Below are 26,406 nucleotides of genomic sequence, written 5' to 3'. Positions count from 1 at the left end.
TCCGTTTTGTCCCCATTCATTGTCAATGGGGACAAAAGGTATCTGAATAGAACGGAATGCTCCAAAATGCATTCCGTTCCGTTCTCATACTGGAGAGCTTTGCTTTCCGTCCTGGGTTGCGGAGCAAAACAGATCCGTCATGAGTTGACCCACAATGCAAGTCAATGGGGACGGATCTGACACAATCTGACACAATAGAAAACTGATCCGTCCCCCCATTGACTTTTAATGGAGTTCATGACTGATCCGTCTTGGGTATGTTAGGGTGGGTTCACATCTGCGTTCTGGATTCGATTATGGCTTTCCGTTATAACATGGTTATAACGGAAAATAACGGAATCCATGAGACGGACGTCAAAAACCAGAACGGATCCGTTCTGCTGCCCATAGACTTGTATTAGGACGGAAGCCAAAACAGAAGCCTTTATGAGGCATTCCTTTTTTCTTTCCGTCCTGATAGAAGTCTATTGGCAGCAGAACGGATCCGTCCTGGTTTCCGTTATGCAGAACGGAGAAAAAAGTCCTTTGTTTTCCGTCTTGCATAACGGGAACCAGACGGATCCGTTATGATTCCCATAGACTTCTATGGTGACGGATCAAAACGGAATGCCTCTTAAAGGCTTCCGTTTTGACGTCCGTCTCATGGATTCCATTATTTTCAGAATGTAATCCAGAACCCACCCTTACAGATAATACAACCGAATCCGTTCATAACTGATGCAGATGGTTGCATTAGTAACTGAAGCGTTTTTGCTGAATCCCTGTCGGATACAGCAAAAACGCTAGTGTGAAAGTAGCCTAATTGAAAACTATCATTTATGGTGACAGTCAGTGAGAGAATGTATTTTCTGATTGAAGGAAACCATTTCCATCTGTCAGAAATATTAGATATTGCTTGTCGCAAAAACTGTAGTGACGGGTTTTGCTCGGTCAGCATGTTTTACAGCAAAGATTGGGAATGGACATCATAGAGACAGTGTAAATTGTAAAATTTATTGATGTTTGTGTGTGCCAGGTGTGCAACAAGTTAGAGTGCTGCTTTAGACTATTTTCTATTACATACACATAAACTGAATTAGCAATTGCTACCCATAGGTTTCTGTCCGTGTGAGTACGGGATCTATTTACTGTTTCCTTCTCGGTATAAACTAGAGAACTAAAGATTGCACCAAGTGCTCAAATACTCCAGTTTTGTGTGAATACTGAGTCCTAGTACCACCGGAAGCATGCGGGTGTCATGTACTGTAATCCCTCCATGATACTATGAGATGCCCACAAATAGAAGGGTGGCTTCATCCTATAAACCCTTCCAAGCACCAAGGCCTAAAAATGCTTTACGCTTCGTCACCTTGATGTCTGAACTGGTAGCTTCACATTTTCCCTAAGGCAGTGTGCAGTACCTTAAGGCACCTACAACTAGGAGGAGGAACCAGCCCATCTTCCATAGCTCCCATGAGGGATGATCCCCTCTAAACTCACATTTCAGCAGCAGGGTTACCCTAAAGATGTTAAGACTGCTTGTGACTTTATCACTGGTCCTCCCATTGTAGCAACTGCACATGAACCCAAAGACACAAGACATACTGGCTCCTTCCCCTCCCAAGTCTGTGGAGAGAATAAGGTGAAGGGCATATGCAAACAATACAATATAATATATAGGCTTTCTAAAGTGACACAAGGAAAAGTGGGACCATTAGTATTCAGCGTCCTCAGAGGCAGTCCGTATGAGCAATAAAGTAAGAATACTAACTAGAGGTGAGACAAATCCAATTTTTTTCGAATCTGAATCTGAATCCGAAAAGGTTCTCGAATATATTGAATCTTTCGAATGTCAAATCCTACGAATCCTGTACATAAGAATTGTATGGGGGGGGATCTGTGGATGACACGGTTATGGAGGGGGATTTGTGGATGACACTGCTATGGGGGGGATCTGTGGATGACACTGCTATGGGGGGGATCTGTGGATGATACTGTTATGGAGGAGGATCTGTGGATGACACTGTTATGGAGGGGGATCTGTGGATGACACTGCTATGGGGGGGAGCTGTGGATGACACATACCGTATATAGCATCTTATGCTATATGTGTCATCCACAGATCCACCCCATGACGGTGTCATCCACAGATCCCCCTCACTATAACAGTGTCATCCACAGATCCCCCCACCATATTAGTGTCATCCACAGATCCCCCTTCCTATAACAGTGTCATCCACAGATCCCACCCCATAATAGTGTCATCCACAGATCCCCCTCCCCGCCGCTCACAGGAGTGTACATTTGACAGTCACATTTCTAAACTGTAATCCATATCCTGCAGTAACTTTAACTTTAAATAAGCGGCCGCTCATCTCTACTAGAACCTTACACCACTCCTCTGCTAGCTTCGGTAACAGGGCCAGGCTACAGCCTACAGGCAGTGCGCGGGCGGCGCTCACAGTGACGTCACGTGCCTGCGCCACCTAGTGGGAGGAGCAGGAGCGCCGCCCGCACTGCCTGTTAGTTGTTACAGAGCGAGTGCTGATTTAAAGTTAAAGTTACTGCAGGACCAGGTCAGAGGATACCGATTACAGTTTAGAAGAAATGTACACTCTTGTGAGCGGTCACTCTGCAGCGCCTTTCACTCCGCAATAAACATAGCAAAGTCATTTTTCAAGGGGTTTGACAATTCTGTAGGCCTGTAGCAATAAGGCACAAAGGTCTATATCCCGTTCGCGATGCCAAAAAATGCAACACGCCGCCCCCAGGGCCCTGTCGCGTCCCAGGTTTAGTTAGAATGCCGAGTGGTGTACTGCAGTCTATATGTCTCTTTATGTGTCACGGTGCTCCTAGCTGGATACAGCAGGACCCCAGGCTTTGGCACTGTAGCATTAAAAAGGGGAATAATGGAGGGATGAAGAAAAAATAACTTAAGTCCAGACCTAGATATGAAATTCAACTGCAACTTTACTTGAATAAACTTTCATCCAAATGATTTGCAGCCTTTGTCTTAGTTCCAGCAGGCTTTAGCATAAACTGGCAGGCAAACTCAATAACTTTGCTTTCTCTTTGATGTACTGACAGGCTTGCTTAAATACTTGGTTTTCTTTCTCTGTGCTGCACTAGACTTTGCTTAAGTCTGGTTATTGTACTTTAGGTCTGTTCTGGTATCCTTGGATGGGGTGCCGTCGACTGTTATTCCCTTCCTGACACGCATCAAATAACTTTTTTTCAGTCGAAGAATTATTCCTCTTGCTGACGTCTCTTATGGTGGGGCCGAAGAACTATTCCTCTGTCCACTATGGCTTCCAGACATCTTCTTCCATAGCCAGCATTTAGGTTAGACCATTAACCCCTTAAGGACCAGGCTCATTTTCACCTTAAAGAGGACCTTTCACTACTGTACAAACTAAAAACTAACTATATCAGTGGGCAGAGCGGCGCCCAGTGGTCCCCCTGCACTTACTAGTATGTCTGGGCGCCGCTCCGTTCGCCCGGTATAGGCTCCGGTGTCTGCGCTCCCTCTGACTGATTTTTTGTATGAGGCGTGTCCCTTGCTGCAGCGCTGGCCAATCGCAGCGCACAGCTATAGCCTGGCTAATCGCCTGCAGCGCTGGCGATTAGCGCTGCAGGCTATACCCTGCAGTGCTGGCCAATCACAGCGCACAGCTATAGCCTGGCTATGAGCTGCGCGCTACGATTGGCCAGCGCTGCAGCAAGGGACACGCCTCATACAAAAAATCAGTCAGAGGGAGCGCAGACACCGGAGCCTATACCGGGCGAACGGAGCGGCGCCCAGACATACTAGTAAGTGCAGGGGGACCCCTGGGCGCCGCTCTGCCCACTGATATAGTTAGTTTTTAGTTTGTACAGTAGTGAAAGGTCCTCTTTAAGGAGCAGGCCATTTTTTGCAAATCTGACCAGTGTCACTTTATGTGGTGATAACGTTAATATGCTTTGACTTATCCAAGCCATTCTGAGATTCGGCACATATTGTACTTCATGACACTGATAAAATGGAGTAAAAAAAAAACATTTTTTTAAAATAAAAAAAATACCAAATTTACCAAAGTTTCAATTTCTCTACTTCTATAATACATAGTAATACCTACAAAAATAGTTATTACTTTAAATTCCCCATATGTCTACTTCATGTTAGGATCATTTTGGGAATGACATTTTATTTTTGTGGGACGTTACAAGGCTTAGAAGTTTTGAAGCAAATCTTGAAATTTTTATGAAATTTTCAAAAAACCCACTTTTTAAGGACCAGTTCAGGACTGAAGTCACTTTGTGAGGCTTACCTAATAGAAACCACCCCATTCTAGAAACTACACCCCTCAAGGTATTCAAAACTTATTTTACAAACGTCGTTAACCCTTTAGGTGTTCCACAAGAGTTAATGGCAAATGGAGATAAAATTTCTGAATTTAGATTTTTGGGCAAATATTCAATTTTAATCCATTTTTTCCAGTAACAAAGCAAGGGTTAACAGCCAAACAAAACTCAATATTTATTGCCCTGATTCTGTAGTTTGCAGAAATTCTAAAATTTCATCTCCATATGCCATAAACTGTTGAGGAACACCTAAAGGGTTAATAAAGTTTGTAAAATCAGTTTTGAATACCTTGAGGGGTGTAGTTTCTTAGCTGGGGTCACTTTTATGGAGTTTCTACTCTAGGGGTGCATCAGGGGTTCTTCAAATGGGACATGGTGCCCAAAAGAAAAGGCCATCAAAATCTGCCTTCCAGAAACCATACGGCGTTCCTTTCCTTCTGCGCCCTGCCGTTTGGTCACACAGCAGTTTACGACCACATATGAGGTGTTTCTGTAAACTGCAGAATCACGGTAATAAATATTAAGTTTTGTTTGGCTGTTAACCCTTGCTTTGTTACTGGAAACAACTGATTAAAATGGTAAATTTGCACAAAAATAGCTGTTTTGGCACAGTTTTTATTTAATTTTTTTGACCGTGTTCATCTGAGGGGTTAGGTCATGGGGTATTTTTTTAGAACAGATTCTTACGGACGTGGCGATACCTAATATGTCTACTTTTTTTTAATTTTAGTGTTACAAAATAATATTTTTTTTAAAAAAATATTTGTTTTAGTGTCTTAAGTCTGAGAACCATAGTTTTTTTTCGATTGTCAGTGGCTAAATGGAATTAAAGTTGGGGAAGGGGATTATAAATTTAGTACTCCATGGAAGTGTGGCACTCCCTGAAGCAACTGTCAATGTAGAGGCCCGGATGATCGGGGCACGTGTCACACTGAGTGGTGGTGTCCTCCCGTATCCCCCTCCTGTTACACACTCTGCACTTTTTTGGGGACCGTCCCTTCTTTCCAGTATGGGGGACCACACCTGGAAAGTGTTGGCGCCTCCAGTTCCTGAGGTACTCCGGCCTGCTCTTTCCCGGTCAGAAAAGATCAGGCCTTGAGGACTGCCTCATAGAACTGGAGGAATTTCCCTGTGTTGCCAGCGCTCTGGGACAGCACAAAAGAGTTGTACAAGGCAACCTGTACCAAGTAGACTGCAACTTTTTTGTACCATGCCTGGGTTTTGCGCATGGCATTATATGGCTTGAGGACTTGACCAGAGAGATCAACTCCTCCCATATACCGATTGTAGTTGACGATACAATCGGGCTTGAGGACTGTTGCCGCGGTACCTCACACAGGGACAGGGGTGATGCCGTTACCATGAATTATAGACAGTACAAGGACATCCCTTTTGTCCTTATATCTGACCAGCAACAGGTTTCCACTGGTAAGGGCACGGGTCTCACCCCTGGGGATAGGTACCTGGAGGGGGTGGGTAGGGAGGCCACGTTGATTTTTCTGCACGGTCTCACAAGCGGACGTGGATCTGGCGGCGAGGGACTGGAACAAGGGGATACTAGTATAAAAGTTATCCACGTACAGGTGGTAACCTTTATCTAGCAGTGGGTGCATAAGGTCCCACACAAGTTTCCCACTAACACCCAGAGTGGGGGACATTCTGGGGGTTGAATACGGGAATCTCGCCCCTCATACACACGAAACTTGTTAGTGTACCCTGAGGTACTCTCACAAAGTTTGTACAGCTTCACGCCATACCTCGCCCGCTTAGAGGGAACATACTGGCGGAAACTGAGTCTCCCTTGAAAGCAATGAGAGACTCATCAACCGCGACCTCACTTCCAGGTACATAGGCCTCCAAAAATTTGGCCCCGAAGTGATTGATGACCGGCCTGATTTTGTACAGGCGGTCATAGGCAGGATCACCTTGGGGGGACATGCTGCATTATCTGCATAATGCAGGCATTTCCAGTTGGCCTCAAACCAGGTACGTGTCATGGCCGTACTGTAAAGTGGGGTCTGGTAGAGGACGTCCCTACTCCAGTAATGCCTGACACTGTTTTTTTTGACTAGGCCCATGTGCAGCATGAGGCCCCAAAACGTTCTCATCTCGGCTGCACTGACCGGAGTCCAGCCACCGGCCCCAAAAAGAGCCCGGGTGTTGAGCAATGAACTGTTGGAGTACAGATTCGTTTGCTCCACCATCAGATTCACAAAGTGGTCACTGAAAAAAAGACTAATATAGTCATATTCAGTGAAGCACACTGTGGGAATCTGGATTCCTGCTTGGCCAACAAAATCAGGAATCACAGGTTTAAAATGCTCTGGGGTACACCAGACAAGTTCACCGGTAGGGGGCTCAGGTGGACTTATCTGGTGGGCCGGAAAACTAGTACGAGCCCCAGAGCTGCTCGTACTAGTGTGGGCCACAGGGTCCCTGGCATGTCGGACCCCTTGCTCTGCCTGGCGGCTTCTCTGCCACCTTGGGGGCTCATCATCATCGCTAGATGATGAGGAGGACACGGATGACACGAGGAAAGTGGGTAGAAGAAGGAATGAAAGCAGCACACTCGGTCTCATCTGATCACCAGAATGCAACAGCCAGAATGCAACAGCCGCCAAGAGGACCGCGGATCCACAGCGGTCACACCAGAAAGTTGAAGTAGAAAAGTCGCAGCAGCATCTCCGGTTTTTTTCTTTTTATTGCGAAAACTTCACAGCATATACACAAATAAAGTGCAACTTTTCGGCTGTTACCAGCCTTTATCAAGCATAATCAGAAAGTGACATATACCAACATTAAATAGGGTAACCTCCACCCTCCTCAAAGCCATCCTCCAATAATATGCGTCTACCTGCAGTACCTAGCCAATCATGACTGTTCACAGTTACATTCCCTCTTTTGCATATCAGCAATCTCACCTGTGTAAACTTCACCATGTCCTTACATGCTCCCGCCCGACGTTCACATTTCTGCTTCCACACTGCGCAAACTCGCGCTACCAGATGTTTACATATCACCCAGGCAACTACGCTACGAATCTCGCGGAAATCCCGCGTGAATGCATCACAATACGTCTCTACTCTCTATCATTTACATGATACAGTGTCCTTGTAGTCTCATCTATGTGGGTGAGACTACAATGGAAGTGAGAGAAAAAATTAACAAACATAAGAGCACAATAAGGAAAGGTGCGTTGGACAAACCAGTCGCCAGACATTTCATTGAGCAGGGACATTCTATTAATCAGTTGCGCTTTAGAGTCATTGATGCAGTGGGTTTCCTTAGAAAGGGTGGAGACAGAGAAAAAATCTTAAGGAAAAAAGAACTCAAGTGGATATATACCCTGCGATCCCTGCAACCACATGGTCTCAATTTAGAGTTTAGTGTGGCAGGTATTGAATAAGGTGACCCCCAAGTTAGGATGTATAAAAGCACTTTATTGAGATCATCCTCCGATACGGACCTCAGTCGGACCATTCTCGAAATAATTCTTTAGGTGAGTATATATATCCATATCCAACAAATTGTGGCAGGACATGTATATAACTAGGTGATGTACATTTATTTAGGGACTAGGCATATAATTATCAAAAGCAGGTTACAAATATCATTCTTGAGGATATAACAAACATGATTAAAAACAATGAAAAAAATCACTAAGATTATACAGGTATCCTGTATAATCTTAGTGATTTTTTTCATTGTTTTTAATCATGTTTGTTATATCCTCAAGAATGATATTTGTAACCTGCTTTTGATAATTATATGCCTAGTCCCTAAATAAATGTACATCACCTAGTTATTTACATGTCCTGCCACAATTTGTTGGATATGGATATATACACTCACCTAAAGAATTATTAGGAACACCATACTAATACGGTGTTGGACCCCCTTTTGCCTTCAGAACTGCCTTAATTCTATGTGGCATTGATTCAACAAGGTGCTGATAGCATTCTTTAGAAATGTTGGCCCATATTGATAGGATAGCATCTTGCAGTTGATGGAGATTTGAGGGATGCACACCCAGGGCACGAAGCTCCCGTTCCACCACATCCCAAAGATGCTCTATTGGGTTGAGATCTGGTGACTGTGGGGGCCATTTTAGTACAGTGAACTCATTGTCATGTTCAAGAAACCAATTTGAAATGATTCGAGCTTTGTGACATGGTGCATTATCCTGCTGGAAGTAGCCATCAGAGGATGCATACATGTGCAGCGTACTCAAGTTGTGTGCAATAGGTGTTTCTGGGTGTAGTAGTGCAATATACACTAACCTGGTACAGCTGACTCTCTGCAAGGGCAGGTATAGGTAGAAATAGTTCGTGACGCCAGTGCCAAGTAAACGGTGGCACGCCGTTTGCGGAAGCAGGAATAATTTGAGGAAACGTGGTGTTAAAACAGAACTCCAACTTTAGTAGTTTGCAGGCAGAGACAATATTGGAATCGCAGTTCCTCAGCATACAGTCGATTATGTAATACGGTTGATGCAGGCAATTACAGTTTGAGCAAGGTTATTACAGAGTGTTAAACACAGGACTTGCAGCACAGGAGCTTGCACTCTATTTCTGTCTGATCCTGGAATATAGCAAATCTTCTCCAAGGCCCATTAACCTAATTCTGGCTTTATATCCTTGGTTATAGAATAAGTACCTCCTCTGTCTTTCTGAGTACCTCTTGCTTCTCTGCTCTTTGCCTCTGTCTCTCCCTCAGCTTCTGGAAACTTCCTCAGGCTCTTGAGCTAAGATATTCCTGTTTCTGCATATGGGAATTCAGGAGGGAATCTTCTCCTGGACAGCAGGCTTCAGGCCTGGACTTGTCTCAGACATTGTCTAATCTCCCACTGTAGATTACAGACACTAGACTCCGTCTGCCTTCTACTTCCCTGACTGGGCCTTATATAAACTAGGGCTCCCTAGCTCCCTCTATGGACTAGAAGCTGGAATAACACCCCTAGCAGGCCTGTACATGCAAGTTTCAATAACAGGAAAATACATACATTACATGACATTTTATAAAACTGACATATAGCAACTTCCCATAATTAAGGAGGGACGACAGCACACCAAGTGACCTTTGGTAGTGATGGGTATTACAGTTCCCGTACACTACACATGTTCTCATTCTGTTTACGCCAAATTCGGACTCTACCATTTGAATGTCTCAACAGAAATCGAGACTCATCAGACCAGGCAACATTTTTCCAGTCTTCAACAGTCCAATTTTGGCGAGTTTGTGCAAATTGTAGCCTCTTTTTCCTATTTGTAGTGGAGATGAGTTGTACCCGGTGGGGTCTTCTGCTGTTGTAGCCCATCCGCCTCAAGGTTGTGCGTGTTGTGGCTTCACAAATGCTTTGCTGCATACCTCGGTTGTAACGAGTGGTTATTTCAGTCAACGTTGCTCTTCTATCAGCTTAAATCAGTCGGACCATTCTCCTCTGACCTCTAGCATCCACAAGGCATTTTTGCCCACAGGACTGCCGCATACTGGATGTTTTTCCCTTTTCACACCATTCTTTGTAAACCCTAGAAATGGTTGTGCGTGAAAATCCCAGTAACTGAGCAGATTGTGAAATACTCAGACCGGCCCGTCTGGCACCAACAACCATGCCACGCTCAAAATTGCTTAAATCACCTTTCTTTCCCATTCTGACATTCAGTTTGGAGTTCAGGAGATTGTCTTGACCAGGACCACACCCCTAAATGCATTGAAGCAACTGCCATGTGATTGGTTGACTAGATAATTGCATTAATGAGAAATAGAACAGGTGTTCCTAATAATTGTTTAGGTGAGTGTATTTGACATGAACAATTGGGTAGATGGACCCTCACTCCTTTAGCTCCGCTCTCGCTGTGTCTGCAATTTGTTTTGTGCATTACCCTGGCAACTGGATACATAGTGATGTCATATCCGTGCGCGGCTGTTAGTCCCGACGCCGGCTGTGTGACATGAGTAGAGACGTATTGTGATGCATTCACGCGGGATTTCCACGAGATTCGTAGCGTGGTTGCCTGGGTGATATGTAAACATCTGGTAGCGCGAGTTTGCGCAGTGTGAAAGCAGAGACGCGAACAGCGGGCGGGAGCATGTAAGGACAGCAGGCAGGAGCATGTAAGGACATGGTGAAGTTTACACAGGTGAGATTGCTGATATATGCAAAAGAGGGAATGTAACTGTGAACAGTCATGATTGGCTAGGTACTGCAGGTAGACGCATATTATTGGATGGCTTTGAGGAGGGTGGAGGTTACCAAATTTAATGTTGGTATATGTCACTTTCTGATTATGCTTGATAAAGGCTGGTAACAGCCGAAACTTTGCACTTTATTTGTGTATATGCTGTGAAGTTTTCGCAATAAAAAGAAAAAAACGGAGATGCTGCTGCGACTTTTCTACTTCAAGAGGAAAGTGGGGTCATCCTCGTCATCACTGGGGCTATCGGATTCGGAGGCAAGCAGGGCGTATACCTCCTCGGCCGAGAACGTCCGGCGGACCATAGGGGAGTGTGTGTGCGTATGTGCGTGGAAAACTTTATTCAGTGTGCGTGTGTGTGGGGGACGGGTGTTTGTCTACTTTGCCCTATACCTAAAAAATTAGAAAATCCCAAAAAGTGTAAAAAAATAATTAAAAGATTCAAACGCGCTGATCAGCGGTGGGGTGGGCGATGCGCTAACAGTGGCCGGACGCTAAGAGTGCCGGCCACAGTCAGCGCATGCAAAAAAAAAAACACTTGCTCACCCAAAAAATGTGTGTGTGGGGGCGGGGGACAAGCTGCAGCACCCCTGGGGGTCTGAGTGCTGTGGACCCCAGACACCCGATCCGGGTGCTAGACCACAATAAAAACCTTTTTTTTTCCCTAACTCTCCCTCACTATCCCTGCCTAATCTACCTCTCCCTACCTTTCCCAAATACACAGATTTGTGCCTGATGGCACAAAAAAACTTACAGTACAGCCGAGCTCCTCTCTCTCCCTCTCCACGGACCTATATGAGCGGGAAAAGGAGCTCCGGCAATTCAAAATTGCTGCTGCACCCGCCCACCTGCCCAGCTGGCCAATCAGAAGCGATCCTGAGAGGTGGCGTGACCGCCACCACTCAGGATTGCAGGACAGTGATTGGTGGTGTATTATAACACCACCCATCACCGTCCTATTCCAGGTTATCGGGTCACCAGAGAACCAAATAACCCCACAAACGCAGCAAACCACAGGTCTGAATTGACCTGCGGTTTGCTGCGATCGCCGACACGGGGGGGTCACAGGACCTTCCTGGGCATTGTACCAAGGTGCCTGCTCAATGATATGAGCAGGCACCTTGATCCGATCACCGCCCGCCGCGCGGCGGTGATCGGAAATACACAGGGTGTACAGGTACGCCCTGTGTCATTAAGTACCAGGACATCAGGGTGTACCTGTACGCCCTGTGTCCGTAACAGGTTAAAGATAGTAGCAGGGTGTAGGAGTTGTAACACCAATCCAGGGTGTTACAGGTACAATTTATTTGATGTTGTGATCCATAAAAATGTCTGGATTGTGGCATCAACAAAACAGCCTAACTAGAAGCAACGGTATGAAGGTTAAATTGCCGTGTTGGCACTTTGGGATAAATAAGTAGGTTTTCAGTTCTAGTTTGGGTCTCTAAAAGTACCCTTTTACTGAAGTACCCCATCACTGAACTAGGCTGATGGATCTCTTGCCACGTGGCAACCCAAGAGACATAAAAATAAGGCACTAAAATTTGCACTTTTGGGCACTAAAATGGCTCTAAAATAGTCCTGGAAAGGGCTAGAGGGCTGCAAAAGGCATCAAAATGTGCTTAAGAGCTGATGACAACTGTTCTGCAAACAAATGTGGATGGGGAAATTACTTAAAGGGACACTGACAGGCCCAATTAGCATATTTAGGCATATATATGTCAGTACAGGTCTTATAAAGTCTATTAAAATCATCTAAGTATCCCCCCTGTCCACCTTATAAATACCGAAATATTAAGTTTTATAACCTGCTTGTCCGGTCACAAATCTGCCCAAGGGGCGGCGTTTCATCTGAAAATGCGCCCAGCCAGCCGCTCCCAACTGCCGTTTGAAGCCCCGCCCAGCTCATCAATATTCACTTCGCTGGGCGGCGGCTACAACTCTCCCGACTCAAGTGCCCGGCGCATGCGCATAAAGCAGGGGCTGCAGCGCTCTGTACGCAGGTGCGATGTGACCCCGGCCGGGCGCATGCGCTGAAGATTAGACGGAGGACGTGCCCAGAGGATCGAATGGGCTGTGCGCAGAATCTTGAGTCGGGAGACTTGTAGCCGCCGCCCAGCGAAGTGAATATTGATGAGCTGGGCGGGGCTGCAGACGGCAGTTGGGAGCGGCTGGCTGGGCGCATTTTCAGATGAAACGCCGCCCCTTGGGCAGATTTGTGACCGGACAAGCAGGTTATAAAACTTAATATTTCGGTATTTATAAGGTGGACAGGGGGGATACTTAGATGATTTTAATAGACTTTATAAGACCTGTACTGACATATATATGCCTAAATATGCTAATTGGGCCTGTCAGTGTCCCTTTAAAATAATATAAAATACAGAAAAATTAAAAATAACTATCTGGATCTAGGAGTAGGAGGTTGAGGAGGCGGTGGATGGGTGGATGTGGCGGTGTAGGTTGACGTGGCGGAGTAGGTGGAAGCGGCGGTGAAGGAGGAATAGGTAGCCAACACTGATTTGTGTTATTTTTTATTTTTAAATTGGGGTATCCCCCAAAATATTGGGATATATAACAAAATAAAACAAAGAATAAGTGCACTTGAGTACAAGAATGGATGGTTGAGGCTGGTATAAATGTCTATTCTGCACAAGGTACAGACAAGTCCTGTGGGATCCATGCCTGGTTCATTTTAATAAACGTAAGCTTGTCCACATTGGCTGTGGCCTGTGATAATGCTCTCTGCCGTGCTAAACACACGTTCACACTATACACTGGCTGCAGGGCAGGTCAGCACCTCCAAGGCTGACAAAGCTTTTCCACATTTTGGCCATGCTAACCCTGCCTTCTCAGGTGCTGGCAGTGCCCCAGCTGCATTGGTGACCTCCTCCTCCTCCTCTGCCTTCGCCTTGTGCTTACACTGTGCCCCCGTGGTCAGGTGGGAATGCCATACGCAGCGATCGCTTGTAGTCGCGCATCTTCCGATCAGTAACAGATGTTTTCACTAAATTTAGTTCCCTGTCAGCAATGCAGAGCAGGGGTTCATTCACGGCAAAAGGGGGTTCATGTCACCCAGCAATAGAACAGAGGATTTTGAGAGAACGAGGCCCCTGTCACCCAGGCACAGCAGGGGTTTATTCACTGCAAAACTAGCTTCATGTCACCCAGCAATAGAACAGAGGATTTTGAAAGATTTAGGCCCCTGTCACCCAGGCACAGCAGGGGTTCATTCACGGCAAAAGGGGGTTGTTGTCACCCAGCAATAGAACAGAGGATTTTGAGAGATTTAGGCTCATGTCACCCAGGCACAGCAGGGGTTCATTCACGGCAAAACTAGCTTCATGTCACCCAGCAATAGAACACAGGATTTTGAGAGATTTAGGCCCCTGTCACTCAGGCACAGCAGGGGTTCATTCACGGCAAAAGGGGGTTCTTGTCACCCAGCAATAGAACAGAGGATTTTGAGAGATTTAGGCCCCTGTCACCCAGGCACAGCAGGAGTTTATTCACTGCAAAACTAGCTTCATGTCACCCAGCAATAGAACAGAGGATTTTGAGAGATTTAGGCCCCTGTCACCCAGGCACAACAAGGGTTCATTCACGGCAAAAGGGGGTTCATGTAACCAGCAAATAACAGACGATTTTGAGAGATTTAGGCCCCTGTCACCTAGGCACAGCAGAGGTTTATTCACGGCAAAACTAGCTTCATGTCACCCAGCAATAGAACAGAGGATTTTGAAAGATTTAGGCCCCTGTCACCCAGGCACAGCAGGGGTTCATTCACGGCAAAAGGGGGTTCATGTCACCCAGCAATAGAACAGACGATTTTGAGAGATTTATGCCCCTGTCACCCAGGCACAGCAGGGGTTCATTCACGGCAAAACTAGCTTCATGTCACCTAGCAATAGAACAGAGGATTTTGAGAGAACGAGGCCCCTGTCACCCAGGTACAGCAGGGGTTCATTCACGGCAAAACTAGCTTCATGTCACCTAGCAATAGAACAGAGGATTTTGAGAGATTTAGGCCCCTGTCACCCAGGCACAGCAGGAGTTCATTCACTGCAAAAGTGGGTTCTTGTCACCCAGCAATAGAACAGAAGATTTTGAGAGATTTAGGCCCCTGTCACCCAGGCACAGCAGGGGTTCATTCATGGCAAAAGTGGGTTCTTGTCACCCAGCAATAGAACAGAGGATTTTGAGAGATTTAGGCCCCTGAAACCCAGGCACAGCAGGGGTTCATTCACGGCAAAACTAGCTTCATGTCACCCAGAAATAGAACAGAGGATTTTGAGAGATTAAGGCCCCTGTCACCCAGGCACAGCAGGGGTTTGTATACTCCAAAAAAGGTAAAAGTCACCCGACAATTGAAAATAAGAATTTTATCAATTTAGGGCACTAAAATTGGCACTTTTTTGCATTAAAATGTCTCTAAAATAGTCCTTGAAAAGGCTAGAGGGATGTAAAAGGCAGTAAAATGTGCTTAAGAGCATGGCAACTGCTCTGCAAACAAATGTGGATAGGGAATTAACTTAAAATAAAAGAAAATAACAAAAAATTACTAATTATTAACCTGCAACTCAGAGGAGGAGGTGAATATGGAGTCGGAGGTTGAGGAGGCGGTGAATGTGGTGTTGTAGGTGGAGGCAGCAATGGAGGAGGAGGTAGCCAACAATGTTTTTTTTATTTTTTTTATTGGGGTAGGTAGCCCCCAAAATATTGGGACAAATAAAAAAAAAGAAAACAAAGAATCATTGCACTTGATTTGAGTACAAGAATATATGTATGATGGTGGTATAAATGTCTCTTCTGCACAAGGTACAGACAAGTCTTGTGGGATCCAAGCCTGGTTCATTTTAATGAACGTGAGCTTGTCCACGTTGGCTGTGGACAGGCGGCTGCGTTTGTCTGTAATGACGCCCCCTGCCGTGCTAAATATACGTTCAGACAATACACTGGCTGCAGGGCAGGCCAGCACCTCCAAGGCATAAAGGGCAAGCTTAGGCCTAGTGCCTAATTTGGAGACCCAGAATTGAAGGGGGCAGATCCGTCATTCAGTACGTGTAGGCGTGTGCACACATACTGCTCCACCATGTTGGTGAAATGCTGCCTCATGCTAAGACGTTCCATATCAGCTGGTGGTGCTGGTTGTTGTGGCGTGCTAACAAAGCTTTTCCACATTTCGGCCATGCTAACCCTGCCTTCTGGTGGTGCCCCAGCTGCGTTGGCAACCTCTTCCTCGTCCTCTGCCTTCGCTTTGTGCTTCCACTGTGCCCCCGCTGTCAGGTGGGAATGCCATCAGCAGCTCATCTACTAGCGTGCGCTTGTACTCGCGCATCTTACGATCACGCTCCAGAGACGGAATTAAGGACGGTACGTTGTCCTTATAACGGGGATCCAGCAGCGTGGCCACCCAGTAATCAGCACAAGTTAGAATGTGGGCAACTCGCCGGTCACTGCGGAGACACTGCAGCATGTAATCGCTCATGTGTGACAGGCTGCCCAGAGGCAACAAAAAGCTGTCCTCTGTGGGAGGTGTATCGTCTGTGTCTTCTGTATCCCCCCATCCACGCACCAGTGATGGCCATTAGCTGGTCTGGGTGCCACCCTGCTGTGAACATGGTTCCTCCTCCTGCATCTCCTCCTCCTCATCCTCCACCTCCTCATCCTCCAGAACTGTGCCCTGGCTGGACAATTGTGTACCTTGGGTTTGTGGGTGCAGGAACCCACCCTCGGAGCCACTTTGGAATGACTGGCCGGAAACCCTACGAAATGATCCTTCTTCCTCCTCCTCCTCCTGTGCCACATCCTCTTCCATCATTGTCAGGAGCGTTTTTTCAAGGAGGCATAGAAGTGGGATAGTAACGCTGAGAACGGCGTTATCGGCACTGGCTACGTTGGTGGAGTACTCGAAACAGTGCAACAAGGAACCGCGCAACAAGGAACACAGGTCTCGCATGGAGGCCCAGTCATTGGTGGTGAAGTGGTGCTGTTCCGCCGAGCGACTCACTCGTGCGTGCTGCAGCTGAAACTCCACTATCATTTGCTGCTGCTCTCACAGTCTGGCCAGCATGTGCAAGGTGGAGTTCCACCTTGTGGGCACGTCGCATATGAGACGGTACGAGGGAAGGCCGAAGTTACGCTGCAGCGCTGACAGGCGAGCAGCAGCAGGGTGAGAACACCGAAAGCGCGCACAGACGGCCCGTACTTTATGCAGCAGCTCTGACATGTCGGGGTAATTTTTAAGGAATCTCTGCACCACCAAATTCAGGGATGTGCGTCAAACCGGCTAGTCCCAGAGCTGCTACGAGATTTCGCCCATTATCGCACACCACCAGGCCGGGCTTGAGGCTGACTGGCACAAACCACTTATCGGTCTGTTGTTCAAAGCCCGCCCACAGCTCCTGCGCGGTGTGGGGTTTGTCCCCCAAACAGATAAGTTTTAATACTGCCTGCTGTCGTTTACCCCTAGCTGTGCTGAAGTTGGTTGTGAAGGTGTTATGCTGACCGGATGAGGAGCTGGTAGAGGATAAGGAAGCAGAGTAGGAGGAGGAAGCAACTGGAGGCAAACTGAAGCGCCCTGCAATCCTCGGTGGTGAAAGGACATGCGCCAAACTGCTATCCAGCTCAGGCCCAGCCGCCACTGCATTTACCCAGTGTGCTGTTATGGAGATGTAACGGCCCTGACCTTGCTTACTGGTCCACATATCCGTAGTCAGGTGCACCTTGCCACAGATGGCGTTGCACAGTGCACACCTGATTTTGTCCCCTACTTGGTTGTGAAGGGAAGGGATGGCTCGCCTTAAAAAGTAGTGTCGGCTGAGCACGACGTACTGTGGGACAGCCACCGCCATAAGGCCTTTAAAACTATCCGTCTCCACCAGACGGAATGACAGAATTTCAAAGGCAAGTAATTTAGAAATGCTGGCATTCAGGGCTAGGGATCGCGGGTGGGTAGGGGGGTACTTCCTCTTCCTCTCCAGAGTTTGGGATATGGAGAGCTAAACGCTTCCGTGTGACATTGTAGAGATGCTTGGTGACCCAGGTGTTGGTGTTGCTGGCAGATCCTCTGTTTGAGGGGTGCCAGGTGGCACTGTCACTCCAGAGGTAGATGAAGAGGCTGCTCCTGCAGCAGAAGAGGAAGCAGGAGGAGCAAGAGACCTTTCTTGGCTTTTTAGGTGTCTACTCCACTGCAGCTCGTGCTTTGCACTTAAATGCCTGGTCATGCAGGTTGTGCTCAGGTTGAGAACGTTTATGCCTCGCTTCAGGCTCTGATTGCACAGCGTAAAAACCACTCGTGTCTTGTCGTCATCACATTGTCTGAAGAACTGCCACGCCAGGGAACTCCTTGGAGCTGGCTTTGGTGGGCTGGGTCTCTTGCTGCGGTGGGCAGTAGGAGGCGTACTGTCTAGAGGACGGCCGCTCCGCTTTTGCACCCTGCTCCCTCTTCTGCTGTGCTGGTGGCTCTGTGCGACCACGGCCTCTTCCTCCGAACTACATCGGTCACTCGTATGACCTTGATTCCATGTGGGGTCAAGGACCTCATCGTCCTCCACATCATCTTCCACCCAGTCTTCACCCCTGACTTCCTTGTCGGTCTGCACACTTTCGAAAGACTCAGCAGTTAGCACCTGTGTTTCGTCATCATCCGAGACGTGCTGCAATGGTCCTCCCATGTACTCATCTTGGGCAGGGCACTTAATCTCTTCCACTTCTGGGGCAGGGCTAGGTGGATGGCCCTGGGAAACCCTGCTAACAGAGTCATCAAAAACAGAAGAGGCTGCTGCATGACTTGGGGCTCAGACTGCTTGGCTGATTTGCAAGGGGGTGAGGTGAAAGACTGATGGACATTGGCTGCAGGTGCCAACTGTGGGCTTTCAGCAGGAGACTGGGTGGGAGACAATGTGAAGAGACTGGATCCACTGTCAGCAACCCAATCTACTATCACTTGTACTTGTTCAGGCCTCACCATTCGTAGAGTAGCATTAGGCCCGGCCAAATACCGCTGCAGGTTTTGTCGCCTACTCGCACCTGAGAAAGGGGTTTCACTTGTGCGTGTAGCTGGCAAAGATTGACCACGTCCTCTCCCTGCAACAGGAGCTCCACCAGCAGCACCACGACCTGGGCCACGTCCCTTATTTGACGCTCTCCTCATATTTTTTTAATTTAGGATCTTGCCCAAAATGGGTGTGTAATTAATAGTAGAAAAGAAGGACAGTATGTAAAGAGTGTATCTCACACGGCCTGAAGCAGACTAGGCCTCAATTAAAGATTTCTTTGCACAAAATGGCTGTATTTCAAATGGCTGAATTTCAAATGCCTAATTCAAACCCCTGTATGTAGAGGTAGTATCTCAGAGGGCCTAAACCTCTGTAGGCCTGAACTAAAAATGTATTTTCCCAAAATGGCTATATTTCAAATACTTGTATTTCAAATGCATGATTCAAACCCCTGTATGTAGAGGAGTATCTCACACGGTCTGAACCAGTGTAGGCCTGAAGTAAATATATCTTTGCACAAAATGGCTGTATTTCAAATGCCTGATTCATCCCCTGTATGTAGAGGGGTATCTCACACGGTCTGAACCAGTGTAGGCCTGAAGTAAATATTCATTTGCACAAAATGGCTGTATTTCAAATGGCTGTATTTCAAATGCCTAATTCAAACCCCTGTATGTAGAGGTAGTATCTTAGAGGGCCTGAAACTCTGTAGGACTGAAGTAAATATATTTTTGCACAAAATGGCTATATTTCAAATGGCTGTATTTCAAATGCCTAATTCAAACCCCTGTATGTAGAGGTAGTATCTCAGAGGGCCTGAACCTCTGCAGGCCTGAACTTAATATTTCTTTGAACAAAATGGCTGTATTTCAAATAACTGTATTTCAAATGCCTGATTCAAACCCCTGTATGTAGGGGGTATCTCACACGGTCTGAACCAGTGTAGGCCTGAAGTAAATATATCTTTGCAGAAAATGGCTGTATTTCAAATGGCTGTATTTCAAATGCCTAGTTCAAACCCCTGTATTTAGGGGGGTATCTCACACGGTATGAACCAGTGTAGGCCTGAAGTAAATATATCTTTGCACAAAATGGCTGTATTTCAAATGGCTGTATTTCAAATGCCTAATTCAAATCCTTGTATGTAGGGGGTATCTCACACGGTGTGAAGTAAATATATCTTTGCACAAAATGGCTATATTTCAAATGGCTGTATTTCAAATGCCTGATTCAAACCCATGTATGTAGGGGGGTATCTCACACAGTCTGAACCAGTGTAGGCCTGAAGTAAATATATCTTTGCACAAAATGGCTATATTTCAAATGGCTGTATTTCAACTGCCTAATTCAAACCCCTGTATGTAGAGGTAGTATCTCAGAGGGCCTAAACCTCTGTATGCCTGAAGTAAATATATCTTTGCACAAAATGGCTGTATTTCAAATGGCTGTATTTCAAATGCCTAATTCAAACCCCTGTATGTAGATTTAGTATCTCAGAGGGCCTGAACCTCTGTAGGCCTGAACTTAATATTTCTTTGCACAAAATGGCTGTATTTCAAATGCCTGATTAAAACCCCTGTATGTAGGAGGTTATCTCACATGGTCTGAACCAGTGTAGGCCTGAAGTAAATATATTTTTGCACAAAATGGCTGTATTTCAAATGCCTAATTCAAACTCCTGTTTATAGGGGGTATCTCACACAGTCTGAACCTCTGTAGGCCTGAAGTAAATATATCTTTGCACAAACTGGCTGTATTTCAAATGGCTGTATTTCAAATGCCTAATTCAAACCCCTGTATGTAAAAGTAGTATCTCAGAGGGCCTGAACCTTTGTAGGCCTGAAGTAAATATATTTTTGCACAACATGGCTGTATTTCAAATGGCTGTATTTCAAATGCCTAATTCAAACCCCTGTATGTAGATTTAGTATCTCAGAGGGCCTGAACCTCTGTAGGCCTGAACTTAATATATCTTTGCACAAAATGGCTGTATTTCAAATGGCTGTATTTCAAATGCCTAATTCGAACCCCTGTATGTAGAGGTAGTATCTCAGAGGGCCTGAACCAGTGTAGGCCTGAAGTAAATATATCTTTGCACAAAATGGCTGTATTTCAAATGGCTGTATTTCAAATGCCTGATTCATTCCCCTGTATGTAGAGGGGTATCTCGCACGGTCTGAACCAGTGTAGACCTGAAGTAAATATATCTTTGCACAAAATGGCTGTATTTCAAATGGCTGTATTTCAAATGCCTAATTCGAACCCCTGTATGTAGAGGTAGTATCTCAGAGGGCCTGAACCAGTGTAGGCCTGAAGTAAATATATCTTTGCACAAAATGGCTGTATTTCAAATGGCTGTATTTCAAATGCCTGATTCATTCCCCTGTATGTAGAGGGGTATCTCGCACGGTCTGAACCAGTGTAGACCTGAAGTAAATATATCTTTGCACAAAATGGCTGTATTTCAAATGGCTGTATTTCAAATGCCTAATTCAAACCCCTGTATGTAGATTTAGTATCTCAGAGGGCCTGAACCTCTGTAGGCGTGAACTTAATATTTCTATTTTTAAATGGCTGTATTTCAACTGCCTAATTCAAACCCCTGTATGTAGAGGTAGTATCTCAGAGGGCCTGAACCTCTGTAGGCCTGAAGTAAATATATCTTTGCACAAAATGGCTGTATTTTAAATGGCTGTATTTCAAATGCCTGACTCATTCCCCTGTATGTAGAGAAGTATCTCACACGGCCTGAACCAGTGTAGGCCTGAAGTAAATATTCATTTGCACAAAATGGCTGTATTTCAAATAGCTGTATTTCAAATGCCTAATTCAAACCCTTGAATGTAGAGGTAGTATCTCAGAGGGCCTGAACCAGTGTAGGCCTGAAGTAAATATATCTTTGCACAAAATGGCTGTATTTCAAATGGGTGTATTTCAATGCCTGATTCATTCCCCTGTATGTAGAGGGGTATCTCACACGGTCTGAACCAGTGTAGGCCTGAAGTAAATATATCTTTGCACAAAATGGCTGTATTACAAATGGCTGTATTTCAAATGCCTAATTCAAACCCCTGTATGTAGAGGTAATATCTCAGAGGGCTTGAACCTCTGTAGGCCTGAAGTAAAAAATATATTTGCCCAAAATGGCTGTATTTCAAATGGCTGTATTTCAAATGCCTGATTCAAACCCCTGTATGTTTGTTTGAATCTCACACAGTCTGAACCAGTGTAGGCCTGAAGTAAATATATCTTTGCACAAAATAGCTGTATTTCAAATGGCAGTATTTCAAATGCCTGATTCATACCCCTGTATGTAGGAAGGTATCTCACACAGTCTGAACCTCTGATGGCCTGAAGTAAATATATCTTTGCACAAAATGGCTGTATTTCAAATGGCTGTATTTCAAATGCCTAATTCAAACCCCTGTATATAGAGGTAGTATCTCAGAGGGCTTGAACCTCTGTAGGCCTGAAGTAAATATATCTTTGCACAAAATGGCTATATTTCAAATGGCTGTATTTCAAATGCCTGATTCAAACCCATGTATGTAGGGGGGTATCTCACACAGTTCTGAACCAGTGTAGGCCTGAAGAAAATATATCTTTGCACAAAATGGATGTATTTCAAATGGCTGGATTTCAAATGCCAAATTCAAACCCCTGTATGTAGAGGTAGTATCTCAGAGGGCCTGAACCTCTGTAGGCCTGAAGTAAATATATCTTTGCACAAAATGGCTGTATTTCAAATGGCTGTATTTAAAATGCCTAATTCAAACCCCTGTATGTAGATTTAGTATCTCAGAGGGCCTGAACCTCTGTAGGCCTGAACTTAATATTTCTTTGCACAAAATGGCTGAATTTCAAATGGCTGTATTTTAAATGCCTAATTCGAACCCCTGTATGTAGAGGTAGTATCTCAGAAAGCCTGAACCAGTGTAGGCCTGAAGTAAATATATCTTTGCACAAAATGACTGTATTTCAAATGGCTGTATTTCAAATGCCTGATTCATTTCCCTGTATGTAGAGGGGTATCTCACACGGTATGAACCAGTGTAGGCCTGAAGTAAATATATCTTTGCACAAAATGGCTGTATTACAAATGGCTGTATTTCAAATGCCTAATTCAAACCCCTGTATGTACAGGTAGTATCTCAGAGGGCCTGAACCTCTGTAGGCCTGAAGTAAATATATCTTTGCACAAAATGGCTGTATTTCAAATGCCTAATTCATTCCCCTGTATGTAGAGTGGTATCTCACACGGTCTGAACCAGTGTAGGCCTGAAGTAAATATTCATTTGCACAAAATGGCTGTATTTCAAATGCCTAATTCAAACCCCTGTATGTAGAGGTAGTATCTTAGAGGGCCTGAAACTCTGTAGGCCTGAAGTAAATATATTTTTGCACAAACTGGCTATATTTCAAATGGCTGTATTTCAAATGCCTAATTCAATCCCCTGTATGTAGAGGTAGTATCTCAGAGGGTCTGAACCTCTGCAGGCCTGAACGTAATATTTCTTTGAACAAAATGGCTGTATTTCAAATGGCTGTATTTCAAATGCCTGATTCAAACCCCTGTATGTAGGGGGTTATCTCACACAGTCTGAACCAGTGTAGGCCTGAAGTAAATATATCTTTGCACAAAATGGCTGTATTTCAAATGGCTGTATTTCAAATGCCTGATTCAAACCCCTGTATATAGGGGGGTATCTCACACGGTCTGAACCTGTGTAGGCCTGAAGTAAATATATCTTTGCAGAAAATGGCTGTATTTCAAATGGCATTATTTCAAATGCCTGATTCAAACCCCTGTATGTAGGAAGGTATCTCACACAGTCTGAACCTCTGTAGGCCTGAAGTAAATATATCTTTGCACAAAATGGCTGTATTTCAAATGCCTAATTCAAACCGCTTTATGTAGAGGTAGTATCTCAGAGGGCCTGAACCTCTGTAGGCCTGATGTAAATATATCTTTGCACAAAATGGCTGTATTTCAAATGGCTGTATTTCAAATGTCTAATTCAAACCCCTGTATGTAGATTTAGTATCTCAGAGGGCCTGAACCTCTGTAGGCTAGAAGTAATTATATCTTTGCACAAAATGGCTGTATTTCAAATGCCTAATTCAAACCGCTTTATGTAGAGGTAGTATCTCAGAGGGCCTGAACCTCTGTAGGCATGATGTAAATATATCTTTGCACAAAATGGCTGTATTTCAAATGGCGTATTTCAAATGTCTAATTCAAACCCCTGTATGTAGATTTAGTATCTCAGAGGGCCTGAACCTCTGTAGGCTTGAAGTAAATATATCTTTGCACAAAATGGCTGTATTTCAAATGCCTAATTCATTCCCCTGTATGTAGAGTGGTATCTCACACGGTCTGAACCAGTGTAGGCCTGAAGTAAATATTCATTTGCACAAAATGGCTGTATTTCAAATGCCTAATTCAAACCCCTGTATGTAGAGGTAGTATCTTAGAGGGCCTGAAACTCTGTAGGCCTGAAGTAAATATATTTTTGCACAAACTGGCTATATTTCAAATGGCTGTATTTCAAATGCCTAATTCAAACCCCTGTATGTAGAGGTAGTATCTCAGAGGGTCTGAACCTCTGCAGGCCTGAACTTAATATTTCTTTGAACAAAATGGCTGTATTTCAAATGGCTGTATTTCAAATGCCTGATTCAAACCCCTGTATGTAGGGGGTTATCTCACACAGTCTGAACCAGTGTAGGCCTGAAGTAAATATATCTTTGCACAAAATGGCTGTATTTCAAATGGCTGTATTTCAAATGCCTGATTCAAACCCCTGTATATAGGGGGGTATCTCACACGGTCTGAACCTGTGTAGGCCTGAAGTAAATATATCTTTGCAGAAAATGGCTGTATTTCAAATGGCATTATTTCAAATGCCTGATTCAAACCCCTGTATGTAGGAAGGTATCTCACACAGTCTGAACCTCTGTAGGCCTAAAGTAAATATATCTTTGCACAAAATGGCTGTATTTCAAATGCCTAATTCAAACCGCTTTATGTAGAGGTAGTATCTCAGAGGGCCTGAACCTCTGTAGGCCTGATGTAAATATATCTTTGCACAAAATGGCTGTATTTCAAATGGCTGTATTTCAAATGTCTAATTCAAACCCCTGTATGTAGATTTAGTATCTCAGAGGGCCTGAACCTCTGTAGGCTAGAAGTAATTATATCTTTGCACAAAATGGCTGTATTTCAAATGCCTAATTCAAACCGCTTTATGTAGAGTTAGTATCTCAGAGGGCCTGAACCTCTGTAGGCATGATGTAAATATATCTTTGCACAAAATGGCTGTATTTCAAATGGCGTATTTCAAATGTCTAATTCAAACCCCTGTATGTAGATTTAGTATCTCAGAGGGCCTGAACCTCTGTAGGCTTGAAGTAAATATATCTTTGCACAAAATGGCTGTATTTCAAATGCCTAATTCATCCCCCTGTATGTAGAGGGGTATCTCACACGGTCTGAACCAGTGTAGGCCTGAAGTAAATATTCATTTGCACAAAATGGCTGTATTTCAAATGCCTAATTCAAACCCCTGTATGTAGAGGTAGTATCTCAGAGGGCCTGAACCTCTGTAGGCCTGAACTTAATATTTCTTTGAACAAAATGGCTGCATTTCAAATGGCTGTATTTCAAATGCCTGATTCAAACCCCTGTATTTAGGGGGTTATCTCACACGGTCTGAACCAGTGAAGGCCTGAAGTGAATATATCTTTGCACAAAATGGCTGTATTTCAAATGGCTGTATTTCAAATGCCTAACTCAAACACCTGTATGTAGGGGGGTATCTCACACGGTCTGAATCAGTGTAGGCCTGAAGTAAATATATCTTTGCACAAAATGGCTGTATTACAAATGGCTGTATTTCAAATGCCTGATTCAAACCCTTGTATGTATGGGGTATCTCACACGGTCAGAACCAGTGTAGGCCTGAAGTAAATATATCTTTGCACAAAATGGCTGTATTACAAATGGCTGTATTTCAAATGGCTAATTCAAACCCCTGTATGTAGAGGTAGTATCTCAGAGGGCCTGAACCTCTGTAGGCCTGAAGTAAAAATTTATTTGCCCAAAATGGCTGTATTTCAAATAGCTGTATTTCAAATGCCTAACTCAAACCCCTGAGGGGGGTAGGGGGGTATCTCAAACAGTCTGAACCAGTGTAGGCCTGAAGTAAATATATCTTTGCACAAAATGGCTGTATTTCAAATGGCAGTATTTCAAATGCCTGATTCAAACCCCTGTATGTAGGAAGGTATCTTACACAGTCTGAACCTCTGTAGGCCTGAAGTAAATATATCTTTGCACAAAATGGCTGTATTTCAAATGCCTGATTCATTCCCCTGTATGTAGAGGGGTATCTCACACGGTCTGAACCAGTGTTGTCCTGAAGTAAATATTCATTTGCACAAAATGGCTGTATTTCAAATGCTTAATTTAAACCCCAGTATGTAGAGGTAGTATCTTAGAGGGCCTGAAACTCTGTAGGCCTGAACTTAATATTTCTTTGAACAAAATGGCTGTATTTCAAATGCCTGATTCAAACCCCTGTATGTAGGGGGTTATCGCACACGGTCTGAACCAGTGTAGGTGTCACGGCTGAGGATGGGGGAAACCCTCAGCCGTGTGCCGAAGGATGATGGTCGCTGCTTGACCAGGACAAACAGGATTAGGGAGCAGGTCACCTCCTACAGCGTCCCTAACCTGACCCTAACTCCTACCTGCATGGGCCGACCTTGAAGGTAGGAGGACCCATGCGCAGGAACCTCGGATCCCTACTCGCCCTCCGCTGGTCCCTAGGCTAGGAGACAGAGTAAGACATCCTGTTCCTTCTGGATCCGGAGGAACAGGAGTCTCACTG

The sequence above is a fragment of the Bufo bufo genome, chromosome 2 (assembly GCF_905171765.1).
Source record: "Bufo bufo chromosome 2, aBufBuf1.1, whole genome shotgun sequence".
Taxonomy (NCBI): domain Eukaryota; kingdom Metazoa; phylum Chordata; class Amphibia; order Anura; family Bufonidae; genus Bufo; species Bufo bufo.
This window is presented reverse-complemented; position numbering follows the sequence as displayed.